Source organism: Ammospiza caudacuta, chromosome 2, assembly GCF_027887145.1.
Source record: "Ammospiza caudacuta isolate bAmmCau1 chromosome 2, bAmmCau1.pri, whole genome shotgun sequence".
Classification (NCBI taxonomy): Eukaryota; Metazoa; Chordata; class Aves; order Passeriformes; family Passerellidae; genus Ammospiza; species Ammospiza caudacuta.
The window spans coordinates 115,390,297-115,405,067 of record NC_080594.1 but is presented as its reverse complement, the minus strand read 5'-3'; the positions used below and the strand labels follow the sequence as shown (position 1 = coordinate 115,405,067).

The following is a 14,771-nucleotide window of genomic DNA, read 5'->3' as shown; positions in this document are numbered from 1 at the left end:
TTTAGGCCTCTGACAGTTTCCTCACCTTTGCTGATATTGATCATGAGGGATAAAAGTTATTTATTTTCCCACATTTCAATAACATTTCTTAACGCCTCTTTCCTTTAAAGAAACACTTCCGCAACTCTTCTATAGATTGAAAATGAAGACGCAGTTCATATTTCTTGTTGAAATCCTTTTAAAAAGAGACCAGTGATGGAATGGTTCTACACCTTGCTTTGCTGGAAGGAAAGAAAGCTAATTTGCCTCTGGGACAAATCAAAACCAGATTTTAGAAAGAAATCTCAAACTTCTCTCTCCTCCCTAAAAACCCTGATGATGAGGCACAGTTGACTTCTCTTGCTCATTTTGCATTGACTGAGATTTGAGTGATAAGATTTTAGAAAACCAAAAATCTGCTTCTGGCCTACCAGTTTAAACAAATTAATTCATAAACAGATAGAAAACAAATATATAAAAAAATACCTTTTTGATATATTTGTTTGTTTAAGGGGGCAATAAATGGAAGGACTTCCATTGTGAGGAGGCAGAAAAACATCTTATGAAAATGAAGCTCGGTCCTTAGAGTGGGGATGTAAACCATGCTCGTGTACAAATGAATGGAGGAAGGTTTTTTGAAGAGACATTTTGTCTCTTTATAAACAGGATGGATTATGTCTGTGCAGTGCTGCAGTCAGTTCTGCCAGGTGCCAGTGAACTGCAGTTTCTTTTCTTTTCACTAAATTTCTCTTTTTGTATTTGAAAAATTGTTTTGGAAATTGGCTTCAAAGAAGAAGGGCTGTGTATTTTTTTGTAACAGAAGCATGATATTTCCAGTTGCTACTGAAGAGGGTATCTTCTGTATAATGAGCCTCTAGGGTTCACTCAAGTTGCATTTCAATCATTTTTTGCAGCCATCCAGACCAGACTTCAGCTGCTGAATCTGCTTCATTTCTGGGTGTGAAAACATGTGCAGATTAAATCCAAAGCTCTTCAGGAGAAAGCTGAAATGTCCTGAATCATCCAGTGAGAGTTAACACTGGTCTCTTTTCAGAGACATATTACCTCTGGCTCTGAGCTTCAAAACTACAGCTCCTTTCAACTATGATATCTCAGCTGAGAGGGTCCAGAGCTGTGATCTTGTCAATAGAGGACAGGATGGAAGAAATTGCACTTTGGCAGAGTTGGGCAAATCCTGGAAAATGGACTTCTTCCTATTCTGTGGAAAGAGCATTTTTAAGGGATTAAATATTCTTCATTTTCCACTTGGCATATGAAATTTGAACCCACAAGCTTTGTATTTTTCTTCATACCCATGCAGGGGAAGGCCATGCTCTGTGTAATATCCAAAAACATATGAGTAAGGATGTCTGTGTATATATGTATGTATTTGTGTATATATTTATATATATAAACTGTAATTGCCTATTTCAGAAATCCAAATTAAAATTCATATCTTCAGCAGTGATATTCATCATTTTACTCAGTCCAGTTTTGCAGTCAGTTAAAAACCTTTTTAATTAGTAACTATCAGCAATCCTGTGAGTGGGTTGCTGAGTAGAGAAGGTTAATGCCATATCTGAGGGGGAAGGGAGAGAACTTGCTGTAGGAATTAGGACATTTTTCTTGATTTGATGAAATTGTGTTGGAGAGAAATCCACTGTGTCTTGATATTGACGTAATAGCATTGCATATGCTGAAACATCCCTCTGTAATGGGCTGATCCAAAGGGCAAGGATGGCCTGGTGAGGTTTGCTGAGATGCTCTGTCTATTCCCATGCCAGCAGACCAGCCAGGAGGGGTGAATGCTCCCAGGGGTATTAGGAGGGATGCCAAGATCAGTCAGGGCTGGCAGGTTTCATTAGGACAGTTGCAATATTGTGGTAATACATCTGTCTGGGCATGGCTCTTGAGTCAGAAATGGAGAGTAAAAGTAATTCCCAAGGATACTGAAGTAGGTCACTCCATCCCTGACTGTGACCCAAATTTCTCCCCTGAGAATGAAGCCTCATTTCACACCCCAGCCAAGCAGTGTGAAGACAGGGCTGGAAACCATTCCAGTTCTCCTGTGTGTGAACTTCTGCTCGGAGCCCAGACTGGTTGTTGAGGCCACTGGCAGAGAGTGAAAGAGAGGAAAGGCATGTGGATGTAGGGAGGGTGTTCAGACCAAGAACTGAGAAAGGCTGTGTCACAGGATTAAGGCAGCTATGCAAGCTTGCACAGGTATTTCCATTCGCGCTGTCCTCACACCTTCTCTGAGGGGAGGTTTTTGTCCTGGACACAAGGGCTGTTTGTACTTTGCCATGCACCACACACACACACAGCCCCTGGCCACGTCTGCTTGCGTGGACATGCCAGTTTGCACACTGCCAGGTGTACCCTGGAAAAGGGAACAGACAGGGAAGGAGCTGTGGGGCAGCAAACACTGGCTGGGATGACTGTGCGAGCAGGGCCTGCAGGGCCTGGCTGGGGGCCATGCTGGGGACCAGGCCTGCATCTCCTCTGAGCCCTGCTGGGCTCTGAGGCAGCTGGGCTGAGCCCTGCTGAGCTCTTTGGGTTGCAGCAATGAGGATCCCAAGGCTATATTCTCTAACTGTGGGATCTGATCTTGGTTTGGGAAGCATACAAAATATTGCTTGGGAAACGTGCAAAATGGCCGCAGCAGGATGTGGGGTATGTCTTTCTGTGTCTTTGGATAAAAAGACGAAACTGCTGCTGTCAAAATACCCACCATGTGAAGCACCAAGGGTCAAAATGGTGTTTTAAACAGGATAACCCATTCAGTGGGGAAGTAGGTGGTGCATGCAACACTTGCACAGCTGGCTTTGCAAACCACAAAATCAGAAAGAGTAAGTAGGGAAGCATCAGTTGACTTGTAGAATGAAAGTGGACATTTGAGGGAAGTACATTAAAATTGTTTAATGCTAAATGAAATAGCAATAAAAAAATGCCTTATATCTCTATCTATAACTCCCAGGCAGGCTTACATGGACAGTAAATAAACCAGCATGCTTTTATGGAGTAAGGCCAAGATGCTGTCAAGGATCACATATCTTTTAGTCAAAAGTGATATAGGATCATGCTGTCTCTAAAGAGAAAAGCAACAGCTACAGAGGGGAAATATCTGTAGAAGAATTGTTGATTCTGACAGCTGTGTGTTTAAAGCACAAAATCCCATGAAACACCACCGGGAGTTAGAGAGGAATGTGAGGCAATTCTTTAGAACAAAACAAAACAACAAAATGGGAAGCAAGTAAGTTGTGTCTACCATCAGCTTAAGAACAATAATGCTGAGTCAAAACCTGCTGGAATTGGTTGGGAATACTGTGGTTTAGCAAGCCCAAATGAGTTGAGCTGGAATGCTCTTTTTGTCTCTCAAAAAGACTGTAAAGGCTGGCAGAGATCTGGTCAGCTGTTCAAGCCCTGCTGAAGAGCCCTCAGAGTTCAGTTTTTATATCTGGTTAGGGGCCAAGTAGAGAAATTAAGGGTCAGACTGGTTGTGTTTGAGCAATGTGTGGAATGGGTTTATTCTGCATGGAAGAAAAACGTTTGTTGCCTCAGAAAGATGTGTCCTTGTGCACTCTTCTGAAGCAGGGGATTGCTGTGTAAATAGGAATGTGAGCAGCAGTTGGGGGAATTATTTCACGTTTGTGACATTACACAGACTAGTTTAGCTCTTCATTTAAGGGCTCATGTCCAAATTGATTCAGGTCCAAGTCAGAGGTTTGGTCTTGCACCTTGCTCCCTCTCTTCTTGCCAGCACTGATATTTGCATGGTCATGTCATGAGCCAGTTCAGGGAACTAAACTTCTTACAGGCCTCAGCTTTTTCTGCAGAGTTACTTTTTACCTGATTTGACTCCCTGAACCAGCTCATAGTAAGATCATAGCAAGGCCTGGTACTGGCACACAACATCTTGCTGGAATTTGTGGCTGGGGTGAGAAGGAAATTACAGGACTTGGATTGGTTGAGCTCTTGGGGAACTTCAACTTGCAGCAATTCCTCCTTTCTCCTGCTCCACTGCATCCACTCATAGACCTTCAGTCCCCTTGGATATTTTATATCCACATTTACCCAACTGTAGACTCTTTAACTGGACTCCTGCACTCATCAGCATGTGCCCATTTGGGTCTGTGAAATGCTGTTCAGTTCCCAGCTTGGAAGGCTTAAATCTCACCACCCTCATGTCTCCTTCTCAGGTCAAAACAACAGGGGCATATGGAGAGGTACAAAGACTCCCTGCCATGTAATTGAGTTATTGCTGACTTGTTTTGGGCTCATCTTGGGAAGAAAAATGGGTTGGTGCCAATGTCTTGGCTTCATCCAATGCTGGTGAATCTTAAGATCATCACTCATCCTCTGGGCATAGGCAGGGTCTGAAGTCACATCCATTTAATGTTAGAAGGAATCTATGCATGAAAAGAAGTAGACCTCAGGATGGTAATGATTTGCTCCCATTTTCTTTATAGGGCCCACAAGTATCAACAGAAATCTGCACTTTGATAGAACTGGTAGAGGTCAGAGCTTCAGAGCATGGTCTCAACTGGTGTCCTCTGGGAATTTGCCTTACCAAACAATGTCTCCATCAGTTCAAAGGAAGTAAAAGTATTTTCAAAATTTGCTTTGTAAGTAACAGTTGCAGTTGCTGCAGAGATATTCAGCAATTGTGGCTCAGTGTGGGAAGTAGCCTGTGAAATCAGGAGAGGTGGGGAAAAGTCCCAATGTACAATTTCTCTCTTGAGTGTGGGTTCCGCATTTTCCAGACCCTGACTCAGGACTTCTCAAATTTCACCTTTTCTGACAGTTTGACTTTACTTCCATTTGCCAGCCATTGTCATTATTTTGTGCCCTTTTTGCTCATCTGTTTGCCATAGCAATTTCTGCTAACTCTATCTATGTTATGTTAAAACACATAACACAGCTTATGTGGTTTAATTTTAAATGACTTCCTTAATGTTTCCTCGGTGTTCCTCTGTTGCTGGGTATAGAATGCAGGAATTTTTTCCCCCCAGAACGAGGTTGTAGTTACCTGAAGGCTGAAAAAATGAACATTGTATTTCAAGGCAGTAGCACATAGCAGTGAATAAAGTAAGTGGTGCTTTTCACTTAGCCTGTTTTTTTTTCACCAAGAGCAGACAAGTGACTATTCCAATAATTAAAAGGAATATACCTGGAGAATAAGCTGCATAATGAGTGCCCCAGATGCTGAAACTTCAGCTCTCTGATTGTGCTTTTGGTGTCCACAGATCTAAAATGCAGAAGGCAAATTCCAGTTTAGAGCTGCTGCTTTCAGATGGTAGCATGAGCTCTGGTATCAGCACTAGTTAAAGAACATATTATTATTATTATATTAATTATTCTTTTCCGTTGCATGTCTCAAAGTGACACCTAACAGGAGGAAGACTAGGGAAGAAATAAATACTGAAATGTGATAGCATACATTTTATGCGATTTACCCATGGTCAGAAATGAAAACGGTGACCTGATAAGTGTTTCTAGTTTTAATTTACCTGAAGAAGGGAGAGAATTACTCCCACTATGGAGCTATCTATGGCTGGTTTTGGTCATACGGAAATATGTAACTTCTGTGCCCAGGGGTGATGGGACAAAATCTAGAGTAGTTGTACTCTACTATATATGAGTAAACTGGCTGTATTTCTTTCTTATTCAGAGGATATTCATCTTGCTTTTTAATCTTAGAATATAAGCATGTCTGAATCTCAGAGAAAAGGCTTGCAAAAAAACCCAGTAAATTTCTTTTTCTTGTTATACTGCTTTGGACACCCTTTTATGAATAAAATAGCACGGCCAAGCGTGAAGTAACAAAGGAATTGTAAGCAGTGGCCAGCATGTGGGAAGTCAAAACTATCTACAGCTGAAAACGTTCTTATTGGAAATGAAGGGCAAACAGGAATATAATTTATTGTTGCCTCTCTATGTGGCTTCAGAGATCACATAATCCAAAGTAAAAAATGGCATGCATATGTTCCCTAAGATATTCTTCACCATAGAGGGGCTATATATCAAAACCTTATTTCCTGGTAATGAATTTTAAATAAGTGCCCAGGGCATCAGGTCACTGATGTTTCCACTTTGCAAACTGGGTGGGCTATGAAAGCCCCTAGAGCCCTTCAAAGGCGCCTTAAAAAAAGATCCCAAGCTTTAACTGACCAAACTTTTCAAGAAAAATACCTGAAACAATTAGGAGAATGAAAACCAGGAGGTCAGATTACTTGGCCCATGGCTGAGGATTTACATAAATAGGCCTAACCTTTGACTTGAAAATAAAAGGTAAGTACAGAGCCCTGACAGAACAGCAGGTCATTGGTATTTACTCTGTAAAGTACTGCCTCTGATGCTATGACAAAAATGCCAGGAATTCCACTGATCACTGTGTGCTGATAGGGCTCAAAGGTATGCAGGCAGCTAACAGAAACCCAGCCTACCTGACTGATCGAAACTGCATTACTCCCACGCATTTATAACCCGCAATCTGCGAGCGTGGGAAAGCGTGCAAGGCCTCAGACTAATTCCTTCGGAAAAAAAAAAAAAAAAAGGAGAAAGTTGCTGTCCTTAAACAGTTTTTTTTTTAATGGTAGTTTGGGCAATATATAATAAAGTTAACAAAAATTCTCTGAGTGAGGAGCATCTTGAAGCATATTCTTCACAGTGTGTGCTGCTGTTCAAGAGACTCCAGAGCTGGTGTTGCCCATGCAGGCTGATATTGGTACCACATTCAGCATCTTGGGAGTTTGTCAAAGATGAGCTGTGCTTCAAGTGTTGAACTGGTAGCCAGCTGTAGGAAGCCAGTCCCTGGCTTAACTGAGGAAACTCTAGACAGCAAACCTGCAGGAGAAATGCCATGCTGTGTGTTTGTGCTACATTTTGTAAAGCAATGGCTGTGTGCTCACAGGTGAGAGAGGGAAAGGTGAGCAAAACAATTTTTTTTTCATTTTTAATTCTAGTCCAATAGCAAAGATGCTTTAGATATTTTTTTCCTTTCTACATGGATAGCAAAGAAAGGAGGACCCCTGTGACAGTGGAAACAATAAGGGCAGAGTTTTTATGCTCATGTTTTATAGAGAGAAATTTGGTTTCCTGTTCCAGTTTGAGACACAAGCACACACCAAGTATCCTGCAGGCTGTTTCAAACTTGTTTCGCTAATTAATCAAAAGTGATCCATTACAGAAAACCTGCAGGAATGTCAGAGATGGATGCTTCTGCTCTACTGTTTTTGACTTGCTTGTTACAACAGAGGGGGAAGCTGTTAGTGCCTGTCTAGTAAATTATTGAAAGATGGTGTAAGAGTGCCTGCCGCCTTCCTCTTGAAGGGCCAGGGAGCCTGGGGCTAGCCAGCCTCATGCTGCTTTCCCTGTCTGCTAGACCTCTGTGGGGTTTTGGAAGGAGGTGGAGGAACACCCCACAGCTGGGTATTGATGACAGAAGACAGGCTGGCCCCATGCCCCGGGCACTGCCTGGCTAAGCCCCGGGATTGGAAATCTGGGCAGGCAGTGCTGAAGCAGAAGGAGACAGTGGCCACCTGAGGATGGTCAAGCAGAGTGTCCCAGCACCCATATCTGACCAGCATGGCCAGGGTACCACTGGGCACAACTTCCTTTCCTCTGTGGCCAACAGACATGAACTCAGAGGGAAGCTAAAACCCTTTGAGGGACATCCAGTCTGGAGGGTGTTCATGGTGACTACAGCCCCTTCGGTGTTAGTCCTGGTGCCTCCCCTCACCAACCTCAAGTGCCTCCTCCAGTGGACCCCACTGGCCCTGGTCTTCCTAGAGAGAGCAGTAGCCAAATGTCCCCTCTTCTGAACCAATTCTGTGATCCTCTCATGCCAGGAAGGCTGCACAGCTTTGGTGTCCATGTGGAGGCGTGCTGTGCTGGCATTGTGTCACTGTGTCACTGGTGCACCAGGCTTGGAGGTCACAGGGCAGAGTTGCTCCCTACCCAGTCCCTGTACTCGATCTCTTGCATGCTGAGCTGTGTTCCCTGCCCTGCTCTCATCATCTGCTCCTGTTTGGCAGGCAGGCTGTTAAGGGCTGCATCCTTGGTGGAGTGTTATCCCTGCACAGTCCACTCACAGACTGCTCTTGAGTGCTCTCAGACTAGATTTTGGCCAGTGAGATAGATTTTGTGGAATGCAGAACTTTGTACCCTTACCTTGACCAGTGGAGCAGCAGACTGGCTGTACTCTTCTTCTGAGTCTCTTTTTACTGCAGTGGCCAGTATGTAAATCCTCTTATCCCATTTTGCTATCCAAAACATGTTCTGGCTTCCTGTGAAATGCCTGAGGGCAGAATTGAATTGATCTTTATGTGATCTCTGATCGTAGGCAGCCTTTTCTTAATGGTGCTTGTGCCACTCCATTCTTGCAAAACCACAGGAAAATATTTAGTATGACAGGACTTTCAAACATTGTGCTGCCATTTGCTTTCTTCAGATAATTATTTGCTTTTTTCAGGATCACTGTTAAATGTGACATTCACCCTGACATTCCCTAGTGGCTGTTCAGTTCATGCACATGTAGCTTTTCCTTCAGTCTCTGTACCTAATGGACCAATTCACCTTTCCAGCCTCTCTTTTAGCTTCTGCCTTGGAGGTAGAACTAAACTTTCACTCCCTCCAAGAGCTGAATGGAATTTCTTGGGAGAGACTGTTGGGGTTGAACCCTGTTCCCAAAAACTCATCATCAGCCCCTTCAGTCTCCACCAATGTTGTTTTGCCCCCAACCAGTAAGTGCCTCTCTCAGCAGATAAAAGCAAGAATTTCATAAAATTTTAACCCCAGGGAGACTTTTTCTTCCCCAGCTCTGTATTGGCTGAACATGTTATTTATTCCTCTACTTATCGACTTCCTGTGCTGCCTAATTAAGGTAAGACACTGGCCCTGTAAAACCCAGATCAGCCCAGCTTGCCTTCTTTTGCCTATAGATTTTCCCTCAGACCTACAAGACTACAATATAGACCAGAGATTTAGGTACCTACATTCAACTGGAGATTGAGATGCCTCTTTTTTGCTTAGGTTGATTTTCTGTTCTGCTCCAGGCACAGTGCTGTCCCCAGCTCTGTCAGAGGACTCCCTTGAGTAGTTTCCCCTGGGTTGCTCAGCACATGCTCTCCACACATTTGTAAACTCCTCCAGTGCCCTCAGTGCAGCTCAGGCTCGTTAGGTTGCTTCCCACTGCACAGAAGAGCTATTTCATGTATTCACTCATAGCTGGAAAGCATAAACATTCAGAAGCAAAACATTACTCAAAGTCATAAGGATGGAAAGCTGCAGTTGTAAAATCTTGTGTAGAAAAGCCCATTTTCTCTTGTGAAGAGCTCTCAGGCACCATATCAAGCCTGTGTTTTGCTACAGGAGGCACCAGCTGAAACAGCGGCAGCCAAAAGGCATTGATTCGTTTCATTTATTTTTAACTTTCCTATTGAAATGCCTGAGGGGAAAAAAAAAAAAAAGGGAAATCACTCCCTTGGAGAACCCTTCAGCTCTGGGAAAGATACCTGTTGCAATCTAGAAACAAGCTTGTTCAGGGAACAGCCAGGCCAAGCCCTGCCCAGGGGGCTGCAGTTTGTTCTTTCCTAATCATCTATTTATTTTAACCGTGAGCACAGCCACCTCTTTCAAAGGCTGTGGGTTTGGTTTTTGGTTTGGGGTGGTTTTTTTGGGTTTATTTTCTGTTTTTTTACTCCGGCCATTGGGGTGGAACAAGCGAGAGCAGGGAGAGCCTGAGCCTGGGCAGCCTGGGCTGCGTCAGCCAGCCGGTCACAAGGATGTCTGTCATGTGCTGCTGCTCCTCACACAAAGATCCCTTTCTTTGCATGCCTGGTGGCTTCTCCATCAATGAGAGGACCTTGTCCTACAAACTGAAATCAAACGTACGTAATTGCAGTGTCACTGATAAAACATGACTTCTTTACCAATTTGTGTGAGCACTTTGACCTCCTGCCTCAGTGCAGCAGACTTCGAAGATTCTTTTTTGTCTCTGGCTCTTTTGAAGGCTGTGCTGGAAATACTGTAGGAAAGTTTATTTGGGGAGTATTTTTGATCCATCTCAAGTAAAAAGCTAAGCTGGTGCACTTCAGTCAAAATTGCGCTGAATTGTCTGGAGTGATTGCTAGCTCTAAAAAATAAAAATGGATTTCAGGTTATGGTTTATTTTTGCTTAAATTTAGAACTGCTTTTGCATGAATAACTAGTATTATGTATTTTCAACAAAAATGAGAACAAAATTTCTGCTCCACACTGCTTCCATTCCTAAAAAAAGTGAAAAACTTAAGAAGGTTGAAAAGAAAAAAAGTTTCAGTGCTGAATAGCATGGCTGAGCTGCTGTCTTATTTTTTCTTCCCTAAATTGGATTATTGCTATAACTGTTCTTTCTAAGTTAAGATCTCACTGAGGGAAGGAAGAAAGTTTCTAGGTTTCCCAGCAGGAAGGTCTTTAACAAGAAGTTAATGTAGGATAATGAAGGGGTCAGGAAAATCGTAAGCACAAAGGGATTGTCCAGAAGGCTGTGCAGAGAGGAGTGCAAATAAAGGTATTAAAGAGGAGGGGAAATGTGCAGCAACTCTTGAATTTTAACCAAGCTCTTCATGCCACAGCACATCACCCTGGGCACAGCAATGAGCAGCACCCATGGTCAGTGTCCCAAGTTGTCACAGAGAGGGGAAATTTCTTGTTTGTTCAAGTGTTCTTCTTTAAAGGGAAATACCTTACCAGTGACAGGATTTAAAGTCTAGAAGATACATAGGAAGACAATTCTGTTTAAACACAAAGCTGAACTGAAAATGCAGAGAAGCAAATATTTTTGGGATTTTGAGGTTATCCTTAAAATTTGGATTTTGAGATTATGCTTGAAGTTTCTAACATTTAACTTCAACAATAGGGAAATAGAACAAATTAACTGGGTTAGCAGACCACTTAGATTTCCTGTTGTTTTTCAGTCAATAGGTCACTTCCCTGGGTTAAGGGTTGTGCTCTGCCAAGCAGCAGGATTTTCTAGCTGGTCCTGTATTGATGAGAAAATAACTCTCGGCTTCTGTGGTGCCATAGGTCATCAATAAAATATGAAATTCTTATGTTCTTAAATACTGCAAAATTTCTGCCTTTAATATTCTTAGAGTATTATGCTATTTTTCAAATATACTAGAATTTTTTCAAATATATTAGAAACCCATCTCAGCTGACTTTTTTTGTAAGTGGTTTTATAGACATTATCTTCTGAATTCCCCTTGAGATGCTGTGTACTAACCGTGCTAATTCAGGTTTATTAACTAGAGTGGGATTTTGCCAGTTAGGTCCCTTTAGGGTCAGGCTTGGACACTCAGAAGTCTTATAGCCATGGAGACTATTTCATCATGCAGATGTAGGTTCCTCTGTGGTTTGTGTAGTTGTGTTTGCACTGATACCCCTAACAGTGAAATAACTTGCCAGCTTTAAACACTGTGTATGGTGAATGAGAGCCAGCACAAGCAGCACTGAGTTCCATGAACAGATCTGTTGCTGAACAGCATTATTAGCAACAGAAAAAAAAAAAAAGCTATCTCATCTACTAATTTCAGGAGATTTTATTGTTCCCCGATAGGATAAGAAGATTCCACATTCCTTATTTCAGAAAGAAGTGGTTTTTATCTGTGAAATGTCCTCACTTCTCAAAAAAAGATGTCACAGGCTAAAATACTAAAATACTGCGGAAAATGACAGCTCTCCCCTTTCCTTTTGCCCTCAGCAAAAATGAAGTCTTGGCTAGCTACTGGCATTTTTTTAGGAATTATGCCTGCTCAGATTTTTTTTAATATTGCTGCAACTTTTTTCCCTGATTCCTGCAGAAATGAGGCTTATGCAATCCTGCTGCGTGTGCTTGTATCTTCGTCACTTCCACACCCCCGAAATCTTTTGAACCTATTGACAAATTTCAACCCATTGATCTCTCAAAGAAAATCAAGTTCCTACAAGCTTTGTGAAAATAACCTGCTCACAGAGAGGTTGGCTGCAGTGTGAACAGGCACCATTTCAGACAGAGGAAAACCCACTTTTAGGAAAAGTGTTTATTTATAGACACCTGTCCATGGGGAGCATTTCAGGGAAAGCTGTTTCCTTCCTTCAACTGCAGACAATTTAGTTTGAGGCTCTGGTCTTTCAGCAGCCAGGCTTCAATGTACTGATCTCCACAGCATGTGGGGATACTGGTTTGCAGTAATGATTTACCACCTTTACTGCATTTAAAGCAAATGATTTTAAAAACCACTTAATTTTCCATTTCCTCTCCTTTTTTCCCCCTTCCTTTTTGTTAAGAACCAAAACCTGCCCAATAGCCTGTCTCTTAAGACCAAGACATTATGCCCATCATGCTAGAAGTCAACCCTTGACCTTTAACACTGTCACTTTTCTCTGTGGATTCTCTGAGGTTAAAGTTACAGAATTGCTGAAACAGATAACAGAGTGCAGAAGGCTGAAAAGTGACTGGGACGAACCTCCAGGGACAAAGTTAATCTGTTGGAGCATTTCCTGTGTGTACTTTGAAACCTCTCAATTTAACTTCATCAAAGCATGAGCCGACACGTTTCAGCTCCCTACTGAACAAACAAATTTGCTGCTTATCGTTGTTGCCACCTCAGCCTTTAATTTACTTTACTTAGTAAGCTAGTACATGTAAAATGAGCAACCTGGTTACTACAAATGCTGGGTGCTGGTCTCCAAAAAAGGCTGCAGTTTCCCTGACATTATTTAGCTCAGCACATCAAAGACCCTGTTTTTCACCACAGTCTCAATGTAAAAGGACTGCAGCCAGTGTGGTCAGCAGAGGCCTCTTAGGGACCACTAGATCCATCAGCATCCATTGGCTTATATTTCAGTATCTTGGCATTCTACCTTTCTTTTCATTAATTCCCACAGAGCATAGGTGGACTGAGAAAATAAATGGTGGTACTTTCAAAATACATTCGTTAAATCATATTAACATATTTCAAAGCACATATGGATTAACAGTTCCTTTAAACATCACTTTTTTATCAAAAGCAGTACCTAATACTTTTTAAAATGTTTTGGTAGTTGGGAGTATTTTTCCCAAAAAATATCTTTAGTCAAGTTAATAATAACAACAGTAAAGTCTAGTGTGAGATGTTGCATGAGGGGAGCATGGCCAGACATGATAATGAGCTAAAGTGACTGCTTTTTGTTTTTAAACTAAAACAACTTGGCAAGTGTTTGTAAATCAAGTCTAAACCAAGTCTGTAAACCAAGTTTTCATTGTTTTCCACTTACTTAAATCCACTGGCCCATATTTGCCTTTCCTTATTCTCAGAGAAATTGAGTCCAATGATTTGAACTGTTCTTCAGTGTTTCTCTGTGGCTGCAGAACCCTTGAACTGGGAAATTACTCCTGTTCCTCCAGGGTATAGGTTTCTGGGTCCATCATGCAAATATTGAAATTTCCCAGGCTAGAGGAAACAATCAGTCAATAAACCAACCTCTTAAACCAACCTTCCTCCCAGAGCAATGCTAGAAGGGAATTTCACCTGGTATGGGTAGGTACAGACATAACCTACTCTTCACCCAAACCATGCTTGCCTTTGGAAGCTTCTTTCCTTCTTTCAAGTAAAACTGACATCTTAAAACATTCTGCAAGATCAGATGTTAACCATAATCAGTTTTTATTCTACTTCTGTGCTCATCACTCATTGAAAATGCAAAATACTTAGACAACGTAAGTAATGATGGAAAATTTCTAAAAGAGTGCAGTGCAGTGACACATCTCCCCCTGGAATTAATGGGACATGTGTGATGCTCCTGAACAATTCCCTCAGTGTCATTCAGAGACTTGTGAGCACCTCTGTAGGAAATGACAGGGCAGCCAGCCCCATGGCAGTGTCTGCTGACACAGATCAGCCTCCACAAGCAATTCAGTAATAAATGTGTCATGTCTTTCCCCATAATACTCACAGACTAGTTGAGTTTAGGGGTTTGTGAAGCTTGCAGGTGATCTTTTGGTTATCCTGGCATCTAAAACTCTTTTAGTTCCACAGGGTTCCTTCCCAATGTGGACTTGCACTGATTACTCTCTTTCTCCATGTTATTAATTTAAACAAGTTAAGCAACTTATTTTTCCACCTAAATGAAAACTGTCCCAGACATAGAAAACTCCTTGCCCAAAAGAGGAGCTATCACAAATAAATGACCTGCATTTTGGGGTTACCTATAATGAATTAACTGTAATTATTGCAAGATAATGCAAGATTTATCATTTTGCCCACCTGGTTTCAAACTCATCTAAGGAAATCTAATTGTAACTAGTTGCCATTTTCAAGAACAAATTTAGGCAGCAGAGTTGGCTGGGTAATGTTTCCATGCTTCTCTGGCATGAAGCAGAACTCTAAAAGTCTTCTCAAAATAGGGAAAAGAGCAAGTGGTAGCCTGGTGCTTGTTTTTCACATTGGGGTTATTGGAGAAACAGATTTAAACCCTTCCTTGGCTTGATCTGGGTTTCTCACACCAGGAGAGATTCCCCTGACACCACTCCATCAGCTGCTCTGTGATGGCTCTCCTTAAATGGGTCTGGCCATAGAAGTTGCTTGTGCTCCTCCAAGAGATGTTGTCTGTGTGGGTTTGAGCACTGCTCTAGGATGAGGGGCACTCAGATGCTTGCTCCTGAGCCAAATATTTTTTATTTATAAAAAGTGGAAACTTCTCCAGTGGGCGGGCTTGGAGAAGATGCTTTTTCATTTATAACAAACAACACTGGTAAGGAGAACACCTAAACCTGAAATTGAAATCCCTACATC

At 42.1% G+C, this 14,771-nt stretch overlaps 1 long non-coding RNA gene across 1 annotated transcript; it reads right to left on the bottom strand.

Annotated features, from left to right (window-relative positions):
* Positions 1–6,586: 6,586 nt before the first annotated feature.
* LOC131554911 (uncharacterized) lies at positions 6,587–9,210 on the bottom strand. The gene is made up of 3 exons (XR_009274472.1): positions 8,976–9,210; positions 8,152–8,278; positions 6,587–6,825 (listed from the first exon to the last, which is right to left on the bottom strand). It is a non-coding gene; the product is annotated as an uncharacterized LOC131554911 (long non-coding RNA).
* Positions 9,211–14,771: the final 5,561 nt, after the last annotated feature.